Source organism: Pantherophis guttatus, chromosome 15, assembly GCF_059756535.1.
Source record: "Pantherophis guttatus breed Tessera chromosome 15, ASM5975653v1, whole genome shotgun sequence".
Classification (NCBI taxonomy): Eukaryota; Metazoa; Chordata; class Lepidosauria; order Squamata; family Colubridae; genus Pantherophis; species Pantherophis guttatus.
Window position 1 is genome coordinate 17854436 of NC_142077.1, and position 18103 is coordinate 17872538.

Consider the following 18103-nt stretch of genomic DNA (forward strand, 5'->3'; position numbering starts at 1 on the left):
GGTCTAAAACTGGTTTTGGTGAAGTTTAATTCTGTGTTTAGTGATGAGATAATTTTCCCTAGTTAGCTTTGTTTGGAAGGAAAAATGTTAATCTCTGTTCCTGAAAAGAAGCAGCTTTGGAAATCTGACTAGTTCTGTGTCTATTTGTTCTGGTCATTGGTTTAACAAGCAACAGATAGTCTGTTTGCTCCTTTGCTTCATTCCGGAGAGCTTAAATGACCTCTCTGCTAAAGGGTTTCACTTTATGAGCAAGAGTTGGCTGCTGATAGTTATCACTGCATTTTAACTATTTTAATTCCTCAAGGTGCTCTGGCACCCTGCCTGATTTGTAACTCCAGTTTGCAGGTATTTCTAATCTAATGATTGGTATTTAGGGCAGCTTTTTGCAAGCAAAGAAGCTTCTTGTACAGGTAATCCTTGACTTACAACAGTTACAATGGCACTGGAAAAAGTGACTTATGGCCGTTTTTCACACTTACGACCATTGCAGCAAACTGTCATTAGGGCAAAGAAGCGATGCCACATGACCACTTGGCCACACCCACCTGGTCACATGAAGCACCACAGTTGTGAAATGAGTGACACGGTTGTTAAGAATGCTGCAATGGGCATAAATGATGACCAGTCATAAGTGCGAGGAACGGTCAAAAGTGCCAGGAACTGTCAGAAATCACTTTTTTCAGCCCTCTGGGTAGTCCCTATCTGCATATGGACTACTCAGAGGGCTGAAAAAGTTATTTTTGACCGGTTTTCGCACTTTTGACCAGTCCTCGCACTTATGACTATCCTCAAATTTTACGTGTTTTGCCCTATCTTGTCACCATGGTGAAGAGAAGCAGTTGTGAAATGAGTGACATGGTTGCTAAGAATGCTGAAATGGGCATAAATGTGAGGATAGTCGTAAGTGTGAGGACCAGTCAAAAGTGTGAGGGCCGGTCAGAAATGACTTTTTTCAGCCCTCTGAGTAGTCCCTATACACATAGCCATGGCCACCCGGTCACATGATCAACTAGTCACGCCCACCCGGTTACATGACCTCCAAGCCACACCCATCCAAATAAGCCACGCCGACAGAACCGGTTGTTTAAAAAATTGAATCCCACCACTGCCTTTTTCCAACTGACACAATCTCTCGGTTGGAGAAGGGAGGATGCAGCCCTCTTCCAATCACTGACACAGGTTACACACGAGTGTAAGATCCGCTCACTATTATTCCAGAGTGTCAGACATGAAAAAACGAATTCAGTTACAAGAGAGGAGATTTTAGCTGAAGTAGAGAAAAATATGATAAAAGGATGAGCTGTTTTAGAGCTGAGCCAGTGAAGCAGAGAAGTTCAGTCTCCTCTTCATGGATTATCTGAGTGCAAAGACTGAGCAGCCATCAGTCAGAGAAGCTTTAACTGGGATTCCTGCAGAGAGGAGGGGTTGGGCTAGATGGTCTCAGGGTCTCCTCCAAATTTATAAAGGTTGTCATGCCACAACATGTATCTATTGTGCTGTTGTTGCTCTAGCCCCACCTAGTGGCCGGGGGCAGATAAGCCTAACTGTATGGTCTGAAGCCAGACTCCCTTTTCTCTCAGCCTTTGGAGGAGACGGAAGCAGCCGGTTTGACCGAGACACATGGTCATCCGGAGGCCTCCGTCCCTCACACGGAGCATCTCTGGAGAGGTTCCAGCTGCTTCTTTGTTGGCTGTTAGTTAATGCTGCCTATCTCCTATTTATATTTGATTCTCACTCTTTGCATCTCCTCAGTTTCTCCTTTTCTCCCAATGAAACACCCAGATCCACCCCAGGCTCCCTTTCACTGGAGGAGAAGAGGGGGGTTTAGCTGCCTGTTGAGCTGCACGCAGACCCACCTGCAGTGGGGACGGAACAAAGGGGAAATTCCACCATCCTAATCACAAACCCACAAATACAGGAATTCATTTAAGAAAGCGTTTTCAAATGAGCAGAGTTTAATATTAAAATGCCATGGTATCTACTCTTTGGAACCATTATTCCCTGAATAATTAAATTGGCCAGATCTGTTGAGTTGGTTCCCCTCCTTCTCCTCTAGATTTCTCCTCCAAAGGATCTAAGATTAATGGATCCATATAGGGACCCCCATACCTGCCACGGCTGCAGCCTTGGAGACCCCAAAGTTTTTTCTCCCTCCTTCTTTCTCCTCCTCATTCTGGAGGAATAAGCGGCATTCAAGGCCTGGGCCAGAGTCTGAATGAAACTGTAATATTGATAGTCATTTGGGAGCCTTCCTCTGTTCCATTTCCATTGGGTCTCCATTGGGGCTTTCTGGGTGCATCTTCTGCGGCCTTTGACAGAAAAGACGTTCTTTGAAAGGGAACAGAGAAAATAAAGATCTTGAAACTTTTCTTCCACAAAGAAATTGGGTTCATAGGCAGAATCCATTGGCCTTTTTTTTAGCAGATAACCAAAGTTCAAAATACTGTCGATGTATTTTAGAAGTCTGCGCTTGTTCATTGGATACGCTGCAAAATTTGTGAAGATCCAGACTTTCCCTTCAATGGGTCCTGGCAGACGCATAAATGTTTCATGGAAAGGAAGAATTCTTTCCCAAATGGAATCAAGTTCTATGAAGTGAACAAAGACGTTGACTTGTCTCCACTTAGAGAGGGAATCCCTGAGGGCTGTTGTGTATCCAGTTGTTGAGAACAGTTGTGATATAACCACACAAATTCCACTCCTGACAAGCACAGGAGGAAAAATCCTCATGAAATTCTCTCCATTTTCTGTGTCTGAAGCAAAGAGGCCAATCAGGGTCCATCTGAAATGGAGGAGCAGCTGGACAATTGCTGGGTAGTGGAATCCTTCTTTGGGGAGCATCCGGTGGAAAAAGGGGAATTTCCTTTTATCACTCAGAGCCTCTGAAACAATGTCATCACTGATCTGAAAAAGCAATGAAGAATGCTGTGTTACATTTGGGATCAGATCAAGTCCAAAATATTAGATTTTAATAAATCCAACCTGGTTCTCATGAATGTATTAGAATAGTTTGTTAATCAGACATTGTTTAAAATATGAAAGACAGAATATTAGCAAGATTGTATCATAATAATGGAAAATAATAAGCAAATTAAAAAACAATAAAAATGTAAATCATATTACTGTAACCCACCCCTATAATTGATCACAATTAGATTAACACGTGAAAATGCCAACTGGAGTATTCTATTCCAATAAAGGGCCTATTATAATTTTTGAGGATTGCTGCATCTTTTTCTGTTTCTATATCCCAGATTCTTTCTGGAGGAAATTTTTTAACTTCTTTCTCCAGTTATACAAGAAACAGGCCGACCTCAAAGCCTAATAAGATTTGTCAGTTGCATAATCCAAGTTTGGTCTTTAATTGAAGTTTTGTCTGTTCCAAGAGCCACAATTTTCAGAGTCTTGTCAGTTTCCATAGATAAAATTTTATGCCAATAATACTCATATTTTCTGAATTTAGACAAAGCAGAAATTGTGGAAATTCCCAAATCAGCTCTGAGGGCAGCAGCTGGAGTCCTTTTACCCACCCCAAGATCCTCCTCAGAGGCTGAGATTGGGTTGGTTCTGCTGGTGGTTTCTCTCTGGAGCCCCAAACATCAGATGGATGTAAGAACATGGGGGAAAACTGAGCCTCATATACTTTAATCACTGGGGCTGAGGAAGCTGGAGAGCTGTGAGATTTTCATTCAAGCACCACTTTCACTCCTGCCCTTTCTCTAACTGAGCTCCTTGGATGATGAGGGAGCCAAGATTCAGGCTCAGAGAAAACAACCCCAGGTAAGGAAAGGTTTTACTTGCTCTTGTTGTGGAAATAGGGAATTAAAGAACCATCCCTTCAGGGCAGACAGAATCAGTTTATTTATTTATTGCAATAAAGGATCAAACCTTGGCATTGCTACCATAAAAATGGAGGTCTGACGAAGTATGATTTTCAGCTCAAAGCATTTATACAGTTTCAAACAAAGGATTCTGTGAAGTCAGCAATTCATATGGTCATATACATTTGTCATTTTTAATTGACATTTCCTAATTACTGAGTTTGTTACTATCTTTGCAAAACAGTTATAATTTTTCTAAGAAGTTACTGAAGCATAATATGGTCATCTCCTCTCTCCGACTTTAAAATGTAAATCACCTACACTGTCCTTATCTGTGACAACTGAGAGGCCTTGAAGTAGAAATCCTACTTGGAAGGAATGTGCCTGCCTACGTGCTGGATACAATTAAAGCATTTTCTCTTTTACAATATTAAGAACAAAGAGGGCCCTTCAGTGATCATCTAGTTGGACCTGCTTTTACTTTATTTATTACTTTATTTGTTACTTTCCCACATTACTCTAATGGCTGACCATCTATGGCTATGATGTCATTTCACAAAGACCATAACTTTTAAACTTGCTTTATAAATTATCAGATAATTATTAAGACAAAACAATCCAAGTTATACAATCCAATGTGTAAGTATGATAATATCACATTATCTATATAAATCAGTGTATTCCTATAGGAATTTAGCAGGCTAAACATGTGTACCTATAACAGAACTTATAACAAAATAAAAGGGTTGGAAGAGACCTTGGAGGTCTTCTAGTCCAACCCCCTGTTCAAGCAGGAAACCAGGCTTAATAGCAGTAACTGTGAGAGGGTCCTGGAGTCTTAGTGGACAACCAATTAAATATGAGTCAAGAGTGTGCAGCGGCAGCCAAAAAAGCCAATGCAATCCTAAATTGCATTAACAGAGGGATACAATCAAGATCAAGAGAGGTACAAATACCACCCTATAAAGCCTTAGTAAGACCACACCTAGAATCCTGCATCCAGTTTTGGTCACCACACTATAAAAAAGATGTTGAGACTCTAGAAAAAGTGCAGAGAAGAGCAACCAAGAGGATTAGGGGACTGGAGGCTAAAACATAGAATGAACGGTTGCAGGAACTGGGCATGGCTGGTCTAGTGAAGAGAAGGACCAGGGGAGACATGATAGCAGTCTTCCAATATTTGAGGGGCTGCCACAGAGAGGAGGGGGTCAAGCTATTTCCAAGGAATAATGGATGGAAACTGAACAAGGAGAGATTCAACCTGGAAATAAAGAGATAAAGTTGCCTTCAGAAGTTGTGGGAGCTTCATCACTGGAAGCTTTCAAGAAGAGACTCGACCGTCATCTGTCAGAAATGGTGTAGGGTCTGCTTGGACTAGATGACCTACAAGGTCCCTTCCAACTCTGTTAATCTGCATCTATCTATACTATTCCAGACAAGTGGCTGTCCAGTCTCTTCTTAAAAGCCTCCAGTGATGGACCACCCACAATTTCTGAAGGGGAGACCTTCCATTCCTCACCATTAGGAAATTTCTCCTTAGTTCTAGGTTGTTTCTCTCCTTGATTAGTTTCCCTCCATTGTTTCTTCTCTTGCCTTCTAGTACTTTGGAAAATTGGTTGACCTCCTCTTCTCTGTGGCAGACCCTCAACTTTTGGTTAGAAATTCACATTGGTTATATTATAAATTAAGAAATCAAATTGAAACAGATTTGGAAAAATGAAAAAATTTACAATTATCTTTAATGGGGAGAATAAGCATTAATCAAAATGAATGTATTACCAAGATTGTTGTTTCTTTTCCAAACAATTCCGATAAAGTTGGAGAAAAAAATACTTTGAAAGTTTGAATAAAATTATGTAAATACATATGGCAAGGGAAAAAAGCGAGAATTAACCTTAAATTGCTTCAAGACTCCAGGTTTACAGAAGGATTTGGACTACCAAACTGGAAATTGTATCATCAAGCGGCGATGTTAACATGGATTAAAGAATGGATCTTATTGAGAAATATAAAACTATTGACGTTGGAAGGACTCTACCTACAACTAGGATGGCATGCTTTCTTATGGTATGGAAAAAAATGGATTCATGGATATTTCCAGAGACATTGTGTAAGGAATGGCTTGTTGGTAGTTTGGGAAAGAATGAAAGAAAAACATTATATGGAAGTACCAATGTGGCTTTCAACAATAGAAATGTTGACACATCCAAATACGATTAACATGGACAAGATTGTAAGATATAAAGACATTTTAACAGAGAAGGGAGAATTAAAACAGAAACAAGACTTAGGAAAAAAAGGGATTGAGACTGACTGGTATACACGGCTGCAGATACAATCAAGATATGATAAAGACTTGAAACAATACGGTTTTAATTTGGGGGAATCAGAGTTGGATCAGATAATGGTTGGAAAGGATGAAAAACGATTAAAAGACTGTATAATTATTTGTTGCAAATTAGATTGGAAGGTGATGAGATAAAAGAGACAATGATTACATGGGCGAAAAATTTTGGATATGCAATAGAATTAGAGAAATGGCAACAACTATGGGAAAGGAATTATAAATTGACAATGGCAATTACATATAAAGAAAATCTGTTTTATAGGTGGCATATGCCAGCAGAAAGATTAGCAAAGATGTTTAAGGATAAATCAGCCAAATGTTGGAAATGTTTGCATTTGCCGGGATCATACTATCATATGTGGTGGTCATTTTTTACAGCCACATATTGCTGGCTCATATTTAAGGGATTGTCCACTAGGACTCCAAGATCCCTCTCACAGTTACTGCTATGGAGCCAGGTTTCACCTCATCTGTAAGTGTACATTTGGTTTTTCTAGCCTAAGTGTAAAACATTACTTTTCTCTACAATGAATTTCATTTAGTTAAATAAGCCCAGGATTCAAGTCTATCTCGATCTATCTGGATCTTGAGCCTATTTTGATGTTGGCTATTCCTGCCACTTTAGTGTCATGTGCAAATTTGTTGATTTCCCCATTTCTCCCCTCATCCAAATCATTCATGAAGATGTTGAAGAGAACTGGGCCTAAAATGGAACCTTGGGGTCCCCCACTGCTTGTTTCCCTCCATGCAGACGTAGTTCCATCGAGGACCACAGGCTGAGCCCATCTGGGGGTGATGCTGTCTATCCCACATATTTTCAGGTTCCCGACAAATAGGTTGTGGTTTACTTTGTCAAAGCCTTTCTGAAATCCAAGTACTGTATACTACGTGCACTGCATTTCATTGGTCCACTAATTTAGTCATTTTTGTGAAAGAATGAAATAACATTTATTTATGATCTGTTTTTTGATCCTGCATTAGTCCTAGTAAGTCATTCATATCTAGACTGAAGAACAGGGGTTCAAATATGCATCTTTCCCTTCCCCCTTGGTAAGCATAGATCCTTCTTCTCATGGCTCCATTGAGCCCAAACCTCCCTCTCAAACAAGGGCTTGGATCAGGGCCAACAGGCTGAGCTCCATTTTGAGGGTCATCCATTTTCTCCATCATACTTCTTTGTTTATTGAGTCAAATGCTGCATTAACATCTAGAAAGCAGCAAACCTTGTTTTACCTCACTGATATAGATTAGATATTTGAAGACAAATTTGTTGCCAATATTAGATTATTAATTTATCAATTATTTCTTATAAAATCTATATAGTTTTTCACTCTACCTAAAACCTTCTGCTTCTTCTGCAAAGAATGCATTTTTCTCAAGTTTAACTAAGAGGATCATGGCATAAATGTTAGCCACAATTTCTGCTAGTCTATTTGGTCTATAATTTCTAGAGTAATTTTTATTCCACTTTTTAGATGGATAAAATGCTACTATTGCCAACTTCAATCTGACTGGATAGGGCAGGCATTATTTATCTGTGAAAATGAAGATGCCAATAGAGGCCCCAACAACCAGGGATATTTTTTGATCCGTTTAATAGTTGGTAGAATGTCTTCTCCAGGGAATGTATTGCTTGCATTTCCGGCCTTTTATGATTAATCTCAACATGAACATAATGGGGTAAAATATGGAGAATATGGAGAAAAGCAGCTCTTGAATTTCATGGAGAAGACATGATTGCATCTATTGCTCACCCACCACCACCCACCCCTCACTTTACCAGATGGAGAAAAACACACACAAACCTGTGGGATTTTGTAGGTGCCTCCTAATGTTGACGCCTGGATGGAGATCTCTCTGCTAGCTCCATCAAGAAGAGCCAGGAGGTTCTCCTTCCTTCCACAGCCGTAGTTGGGGACATTGGCTTCTCCAGTGGAGAGCATGTCCAGCAAGGCATCTGCAGTGCGTAAAGTATTCAGATAGTTGTCATGGATGTTGTAGCCCAGTGTGAGATTGTGAAGGAGCTGAGAATTCTTGTTGACCGTTTGAATGGCGAAAATGAATTGTAAGCCATATAAAAAACCATAAAGTTTCCTATTGTTAAAACATGTTGTTATAATCAACAGCAACAACAAATACTTCTTTTAATATTTGTATTCTATGTTTTTTATCTTGGCTGTACACCGCCCTGAGTCCTCAGGGAGAAGGGCGGTATATAAATTGGAAATTAAATTAAATTAAATTAAATTAATATATAATCCTGCAGAAGTTTACTGAGCCTTAAACCAACATTGATCCAAAAGCAATGATCAATTACACAAATATGGAAACGGGCTGAGGTACAGCAACTACAACTGATTCCAACCACTACTTTAAATTCATTATTTAAGTGATAAATTAAGGATTGAAGTGAGAGAGGAAAATAATCTGGAGTCCTTTCAGCTTTTTTCCAGACCTTTTCTGTTCCCCAGGCATCTGGCTCCACTGGGAACAGGCAGATAAACTCTAGCAAACAGGTTACATACAGATCGTTTATTAGGATCAAGGTGAATCATGGTGAGTCATGTTGAGATGCATCCTTATTGCATAATCTCTCCCATTTCCTAGTGTAAAGGGATGGTAGTTCTGACCCCCTATTCAGAAAGCATCTTTCTTTCTTCTGGGGTAATTCCAAATGTCTTTGTTCTTTGTCTTTGTTCTGAAATCCAGGCAGAAAGCCTCAGTGGCCAATCAGCCACACAGATTTGGTCACTTGTCCTGGACTACATTTCCCATAATGCAATCTCTCACTACATCCCCCCAATGCAATCTCTTAAGGGGACAGCTCTTAATCCTTAAGGTAACTAACTCACCACAACTCACTATCTGTAACCGCACAAGACCCATTTTTAGATGTGAGTCTTTTTCACAAAATCAGACCAAAGAGAGAAGCCATGGAAATCAAAATCATTCAGGAAATTAGACATATTCCCCAATATAGGAATAAATGAAACATAAAAAACAGAAAAGGAGAGTGTTAGAATGGAGGGAGTGCAACTCCATCACCCTGAATGACTTACGGATCATGGAAAACAAACTGAAGAGAAGGAGCCACGTTGAAAAGCAACTTTGTATGCAATATTTCATATCCAGTAATGACTATACCAATGAGATGGTCTCCTGGACTGTAAAAGCTCTGAGGTTGTTTTCCATCCTGGTTCTCCAAACTCAGCAGGCATTTGATTCTCAGCTTCCCAGAGACTGGATGGGACACCAGCAGCATCAGAAGCAGAAGCAGGAGGTCCATAATTCATGGGGTGAATCAATCAATCCCTTTCCTGTTTCTAAAGAAGAATTAGAAGAATCAAAGGACTCTCACAAGGTGGAACATCGAGTTGCTTTTTCTCAACACAGAGAAACACTCAGCTTCACCTGGAAAGGAGAGAGACGTACATTCAAGAGCACAGACTCTGCCTGTCCCCAAACTCCATATTTCTCTGCCCAAAGTCTCCCCTGGAGGATTCGGCCAAACAGCAGAGCTGAAACTTTTACCATAATTCTCCCTCTCAGGAGGGATCCCTGGATAATTCAACTAGTTCTTGGATTCAAAGGTTGTTGGGAAATTCTCTGGAGGGAAATGAAAGGGAAATAATCCCCATGTGATTCATAATAACAGGGGCAGAGATGGAATTAAATCGGTCATCTAGAATTGAAAGGTTTGGAGTCTCCATGCTTCAAATTGACCCCAGAGGGAAAACACGGCACCTGTGGCTGAAGAAACAAATAAATCTGATATTTGTTTGCATAGTGATGAAAGACAAAATTCCAGGGGCCAGTTAATACCAGAGCATGTCACAGATCTGAAATAGCTGCCAGCTGAGTTGGAACCAAAATTTACTTTATTTTGAAAGCTAATGCTCAAGGGCATCGCACAAAACGGCTGATGCAATAGTGTGGCCAGACTCCAAGAACAAAATCAACTTTAGTGAAAAACTAGTTTTTTGAACTTTGCAGGGTTAAAAAAAATCTAAGTGTCTCTGCTAACTGCATAGCTGTGGCTGAGGATTATGGGAAACCTGGAACTTGGACTTGGAAAAAGATTCTTTAAAGCAAGCAGCGCCCATGATTTCTCCCAACGCTTGGCAGGAGAGAGAGCTGAAGCCAACCCAGTGAGGGTAATAACCACATTCCCCTTTTAAATGTGGCTTCATAAACACCCAGCAACTCCAGTATACTTAGGCCTGGCCTAACTGGGAACTCTGGAAACCAGCATCCAAAAGCATCTCTGAGGCTCCAAGCAGGAGAAAGAGCATCAAAATCACATGTTAATCTTCTGAACCAGGGGTGAAATGCTACTGGTTCGGACCGGTTCGGCTGAAATGGTAGCGGTGGCGGCGTGTGGTTCGGAGATATGGTAATGGTGGCAGCACGAGGCTTTGCCCACCCACCTGAATGTCGTTACTTCCAGGTTTTAACCAGGAAGCAACCTGTTTTTGACCCTCTGTCCATGTGCAGGAGGCTTTGCGCATGTGCAGAGGGACCAAGCATACACGTGATGCATGCGTGCTCAGAGCGCTTGCTTTCGAACTGGTAGGGAAGGTAAGTAGATTTCACCCCTGCTCTGAACACCCATGGAGAGATCTCTGCAAGCCTCTGTCAAGCTTTGTCCAGACATTGTGGCAAATCACGGACCCCCTCCAGCCACAAGGATTCATTTCTGTCTCTCTCCCATTAGCCCAACTCTATTGCCTGAATGCCGAACCTGGAATTGGTTCACACAATGGGCTAAACAATGTATTGCAGTGGGTTGCGGAAAACCCCAAAGCCAAAAGCAGAGCCTATAAAACGTTTTCCATCCTGTCTGCAGTCTGGCCTGTCTGCGTTGGCCATCATCCCATCGCTGGTTGGGGGTGAATCTAGGGGAGTTCATACAACACCCTTAATCCAGGTTCATGAAGGAGAACTGCTACGTTGGCATAATGGGCCATGCCAGAATGCATCAATCAGATGCCAGGTTAGCGTGATGACCTGCTTCACACATGGACACAGGATGGGGGAAGGTTCCCAGGCACCCAAATGTGTGAAATGGAGTCCACCTATTTCAAAATCTCAGTCCATATTTTCAGGGGCTTCATGGGCGACCAAGGACGAGACCCCTGGTCCTCAGAGGCTCCTTTGGGGATGGAAGGGAGAAGGAGGCCGCTTTGAGATTGGTTCCCTCTAGAACCCAACTCCTTTGCGCCCCCAGACAAGATTCAGGACTGAATCTTCAGCTGCAATGCCCAGCTCAGGTGCACCCAGCTGTCATGGAAAGCCTGGAAACATCTGGATGCCCTTAACATCAGCTGTGGCCCACTCAAGTCAGCCCAGGAAAGAGGGTTCCTTCCCAATCCAGGTTAAGGAGGCCACAGCCTCCCATGCTGGTTAAAGGCCTTTGGTCACTCAGCTCAGTTAATCAACCACCTGGTGAGACATTCAGAGGTCACTCCTGAAAGGGCTCCGCTGTGGGGTCCTGCAAAGGGGACGGAAGGGGTCAGGGCAGTGCTGGGCTTGGCTGAGGAGGGCCAGATCCAATCCTGATCCCCCAAGAGGCCTCGAAAGCCCAGTTTAATCTCCCAAGAAACTCTGCTCCTGCCTCAGCCGGCTATTCTGGCCAGGACCAAGCTGGTTCCTCTTCACACAACCTCTGGCCCCTGGGGGAACAACCCCCACCTGCCAGATCCAAAGCTAGCAACCCAGACTTCGACCCCCCCACCCCATTTCCCCCACCTCAGCCCTTCCCTGAAATGCCAGACGGACCCCTTCTCCATGGGGTGCCCCACTTCCCAGATAAGGAGGAAGAAGCACCTGGCTGCCCCAGGGGGAAATTGGCAGCTGACTGCATTTCCCCACTAGACCCCACCAGCCTCGCCTGGCCTGCAGGTGCCCAGGGCTCACCTGGGAGGGCCACCTGTCCTCACCTGTGACGTCAGAGTCCCTCTCCCTCCCAGCCAATCCCAAGGAGGGCCCCTCCCTCAGAGGAGAGCTTTCCGACAGCACCTGAGCTGCCCAGACCAGATGGGGTGGGGGGCTCTCTCTGCCTCCCTCTCCCCCAGCACCCCTCCCTCACTAAGAAGGGGGGAGGACCTCTTAAAGACCCCTTGGCCCTGCAGGACCCCTGCTTGCCCCCTCCTCACATCACAGCCACCTGCAAAACTCTGTCCACATTCACCCCGTTGGAGGCCGCTCGACTGGCAAGGAGGAAGCCAGGTGCAGGGAGGCCCCTCAGCCTCAGCCAGCCGGGTGTGGAGGTGGTCAGAGAGCCCCCCAGATCTCAGCAAGGTTGCTCAGAAGTGGTTGCCATTGCCTCTTTCCCAGGGCTCTGAGAGAGTGGCTGGCCCAGAGTCTCCTAGCTGGCTCGGTGCCCGAGGCAGGACTAGAACTCAGGGTCCTCTGGGATTTAACAACCACCACACCCAACTGACTCTGGTGAGATCCAGGCAGCCCACTTAACCCGGTCCCTTCCCCTATGGCCACGTTCACATTTGCAACTTTTAACCATGGTTTGTTTCCTGAGGCTGAACCTGTTGGCCGAGGAGTTGGTGGATTATGGGAACTCCGAAGGATCTTAATTCATTGGAGAGAAGCTGAACAAGAGGATACACAGGGAGTCCTCGACTTAAGACAGTTCATTTAGTGACCGTTCAAAGTTACAACAGCCCTGAAAAATGTGAGTTATGACCGTTTTCCACAGTTACGACCTTTGCAGCATCCCCAGGGTCATGTGATCAGAATCCAGATGTTTGGCCACTGATTCATGTTTATGACCCTTATGGCTGTGTCCCAGGGTCACGTGATCCCCTTTTGCGACCATCTCATGAGCAAAGTCAATGGGGAAACCAGATTCACTTAACAACCGGGCTACTAATTTAAGAACTGCGGTGATTCATTTAACGACTGTGGCAAGAAAGGTCATAAAATGGGGCAAAACTCACAATTGTCTCACTTAACAGTAGAAATTTTGGGCTCAATTGTGGTCGTAAATAGAGGACTACCTGTATCGGGGACACTTTTCTTCTCGCAAGGACCACGTTCACACCACACACTTGAGACCAGGCCGGGGTCCTCGCAGCCCCCCTGAGACAAACCAGAGGTCCACGTGGAGCCTCCTCAAAGCCCATAAGAAACTCCGGATGACAACAGCCCCCCCCCCTCCCCTCCTCTGGGGCCTCCCCTGGGACAAAGTCAGGCATTGGGGTGGGCTCATTCCTGACCGAGAAGGGGCTTCCTCCCCTCTGGGCAGAACCCGGCTTCGGTAAGACATGGCTGGGAACATCCTGGAGGAGAACAGAGTCTAATGGCACATCAACCTGGCATTGAAAAACCACAGCTTGAACCCGGAGCCACCCAGGATCTGGCCTCCAGGCCCTGAGAGCGGAATCTGAGGGACGTTGAGTGGGAGAACTTCCAAGTGGTGGACGTGGGATATGGACCCTCCTCTGTTCTTCCCTGTCAGGATGGACCTGCCTGCCCCTTCAGTCCCCGCTCCTCACTCAGCCCCCCAGTTCCCCCTTCTAGGCCAGGAAGTCCATATTAATGTCCTCTCACCCCCGGTGAAGACACCCGATCCCTGAACAATCGATCCAAAGAAAGCAGGAAGGAAGGAGTTCCAACAGCCCCTTCAAACCCCTCGGAGGATTTTGGGTATAGAAAGTCTCAGCCTCAGAGATGGGAAGGTCAAAGGGGTCCCTCCCCCCCCAAGTACATCCCCACAACAGAGGAAGCCCCACCAGATCTCCAACAATCATGTCTCTGGAAATCAGGTTGCACCAACCACCACACTGTGGGCCTCACCACCATCTTTGTAGATGATAAGATGGGTGGCCAATAAATTGAATAAATAGATAGATAGATAGATAGATAGATAGATAGATAGATAGATAGATAGATAGATAGATAGATAGACACAGAGAGAGAGACAGAGAGGTGATAGATCTCAGCTGCAGACCTTACAGTCCATTCTTTATTTAATAAACTAAGAAAGGTCAAAATATAAAGAATCTTAGTGCATTATATGAACCTGGAAATGACAAGAAAAAAAATAAAAACTTCCATTCACTTTATAATTTTCTGCCTATTTATTCAACAATATACTCCACAAATTCTTAATGAGCTTAATGCTTCTTAATGCTTCTTAATGAGCTGTTATCCAAAATTTAATATTGCTAGAAAAAGATGGGAAACGAGCAATTTTAAAGGCAGCTGCAATGTGGATCAATATATGGGATTCTGATATAAAACCGAATTCCAAACAGGCCCCACTCTTAACCTTGGGCAGAGTTGAAGGGCACTGATGGCCTCCTTGGCATTAGAAGACAGGCAACAGGAGAGTTCAACGGCATTGACTTCAAGTGGCCCCAAACTCCATAACTCTGGGTGACCTTCCCAGCAATCTCTGGAGACAAGAGGCCACGTTGAAGGACAGCAGAAGTCAATTGTCTCCTCTATTGAACTATCTTCCCCAGCATCACTTTCTGGACCCCAACAGAACAGGGTCCCCAGGGCTGTATCTGTAATTTTTCACTAACCTGCTTTTCTCCAGCCTCTCCTCTGCACATGGAGCCCTAAAAAGTTTAGGATCCCAAGAGGAGAAGTTGCTTCTCTCTGTAATTATAACCATCTGGGCCTTTGAGACCTGTGATGCTATTTCTCCTGTTTTTGACTTTGATGTAAACATCAGATTGAAGCCACAAGCAAAGGCTCTTGTATGAGAAAAGGATAAATTCCTTGGGTCAACTTCTCTGGGAACACATTTTGGGACAGGTAGAGGCTCTGCTCTTGGTTGTTCCTTTCTCTCCTGTCCAGATGAAACTGAGTCGTTCTCTGTTTATGTCAGGAAAGCTACGGGCACTTCTCAGAGTCTTTGCAGCTTCCCAACCGTTCTTGCTGTTGGTGTTAGAAACAGGAAAAGGATTAATAAAGCTCCATGAATTATGGACCTCCTGATTCTGCTCCTGATGCTGCTGGTGTCCCATCCAGTCTCTGGGAAGCTTAGAAGGAAGTGCCCGCTGAGTTTGGAGCACCAGGATGGAAAACAACCATGGAGCTATTACAGGCCAGGAGACCATCTCATTGGTATAGTCATAACGGAAAAAGTAGTACCAGATATAATGTTGCCTTTCCACAGGGCTCCTTCTCTTCAGTCTCATTCGTAAGTCATTCAGGGTGATGGAGTTGCATTTCCTCCTTTTTCTAATTCTAACGCTCTCCTTCTTTTCTTCTTATTTCACTTTTATATCACATGACCTGCCTGAATGATTTTGATTTCCATGGCTTCCTTCTTTTGTCTTATTTTGTGGAAGAGACTGAAATCCATAGATGGGGTTGAAAAAAACTGAAGGAAATCTAGATTATTTTCCTCTCCCCATTCACTCCTGAGTTCATCACTTGAATTCATTTTGTTTAAAGGAGGGATTGAAACAGTTGTAGTTGCCTCTGCCCAGCCCATTCCCAGATTTCTACAACTGATTATTGGTTTTGGATCAATATCCACTCAAGGCTCAGTAGGCTTGTGGAGGCAAAAAGGAATAAATTCTTTTAAAAAGTTACTTGTTATTAATAATAACATGCATATTTTTTACAGTAAGTTTTTTTATGGTTTTTCAAAAACCCTATGATTAATTTTCACCATTCAACTGGTCAACAAGAACTCCCAGCTCCTGCACAACCTCACACTGGGCTACAACCTCCATGACAACTATTTGAACACTTTCCGCACTTCAGATGCCTTGCTGGACATGCTCTCCACTGGAGAAGCCAATGTCCCCAACTACGGCTGTGGAAGGAAGGAGAACCTCCTGGCTCTTCTTGATGCAGCTAACAGGGGCATCTCCATCCAGGCATCAACATTAGCAGACATCTACAAAGTCCCACAGGTTTGTGTGTGTTTTTCTCCCTCTGGTAAAGTGAGTGGTGGGTGTTAGTGCAGTCCCTGCAGAAGAACAAGAAGGTTTTAAGTAGAGTAAAAAGTTTCATCAAGTTGTATAATAATTAATCAATAAATTAATACTCTAATATTGGCAACAGATTTGTTTTCTAATCTAAGAATGTCGAATTACACAATATATCAGTCGGGTAAACTACAGTTTCCCGACTTTATAGATGTTAGTGCAACATTTGACCCAAAGAACAGAGAAATATGATGGAGAAAATGGAGCCATGAGAAGAAGGATCTATGCTTACCAAGGGGGAAGGGAAAGATGCATATTTGAACCCTTGTTCTTCAGTCTGGATATTAATGACTTACCAGGACTAAGGAAGGATTCTCATGTACATGTCTAAAATGCTAAATTATTTATTTATTTAGCGTATGGCAAAGGTATAATTATTCCGGAGTCTACAATGTTAGTACATTTATTCGTTTCACTGCCAAAGAGTGCGAGTCCATTCAGTTTGTGCCCATGAGCTTCTCTAGGGTTCACCACAGGGGGTGAACCAGCTCCGCACCAGAAAGCCGAGAGGTGTCCTGTGGCATCATCTGGGCCTTCTCTCGCCACCGATGGTGCCTCACAGTTGGGTGTCACATCCGAGCAAGTCCAGCACTGGCAGGGGCCCAGCCATCTGCACGAAACACGGCACATTTCCCACCAAATGTGGGACCTATACTCTGTGCACAATTATTAGGCAAGTTGTATTTTAGAGGATTAATTTTGTTATTGAACAACTACAGTGCTCTCAGTCAATCCAAAATGTTAATAAACCTCAAACCTGAACATTTAAGAAAGTCAAAGTGAGGTTTTGGCTTTCTTAGGAGAATATCTATGTATTCTATTATACTGTTAGTGTGCAGACTTATTATGCAACTAAATGAAAAATGAAAATTTGCCCATCTCACCCGTTTATTTGCATCTGTTAAAATGAGAATAATAAACAAACAACTCAAAATGTACAAATAAACTGAAAGTTCACAAAAAAATAAGTGACCAATATACCCACCCACCTTTTCAGTAACAGTCGTAAGCCTTCCCTTCATGGAGTCTGTCAGTTTCTTCATCGGTTGATGATCCACTTTTTGTGCAGCAGCAACCGCAGCCTCCCAGACCCTCTTCAGAGAGGAATAGAATCAGTGGTGGGTTCTAACCGGCTTTACTCCGGTTCTCTTCATGCAGGCGCTTCGCGCGCGATTGCCACGAATATAATATAATATAGTAAACAACACCTTATCTAGAATTACTTTTCTCTGAGACTGAATCCTGGATCTGCCATCATCAAAGGAGCCCACTTAGAGCAACAGCAGGATTGAATTTACTGCTTAAACTTAAAAAAAAATCATAGCTATCCAGCTTTCTTCCTAATTTATATAATGCCAAAGTTACCCCCCGGGCCTTCAATCGAACTGAAGTTTGGGGCTTAATATCTACCTCTACTGGAACAAACCCAATCACAGCACCTGAGGAGTATTTTGGGGGTGGATAAAAGGACTTCAGGTGCTGACTCAGAGCTGAATTGGGAATTTATACAATTTCTGCTTTGTCTAAAATCAGGGGAAATATAGTCACGTGGAAAAGAAAGTTCACCCTCCTTGAGTTCCATGATTTTATGTATCAGGGCAGCTGATAAAAACCACCTACTCTTTAGCAGTTCTTAAAAGGAGTAACTACAATCTCAGATGAACAACAGTACATGACATATTATACCATCTCCTCATTTATTTTACAAAAAGAAAGCCAAAATGGAGAAGCCACATTTCAAAAACTAAACACACCTTATGATACAATAACTCGTAGAATCCCCTTTAGTAGCAGTAACTCAAAGTAATCCTTTTCTGTTTGACTTTATCAGCCTCTGACATGGTTGTGAGAGAAATTTTGGCCCCCTCTTCTTTACAACTTGGCTTCAATTCATTGAGGTTTGGGGGGCTTTGTTTCTGCACAAACAAGGTCCCACCACCACATTTGAGGTCCCACCACCTCATTTC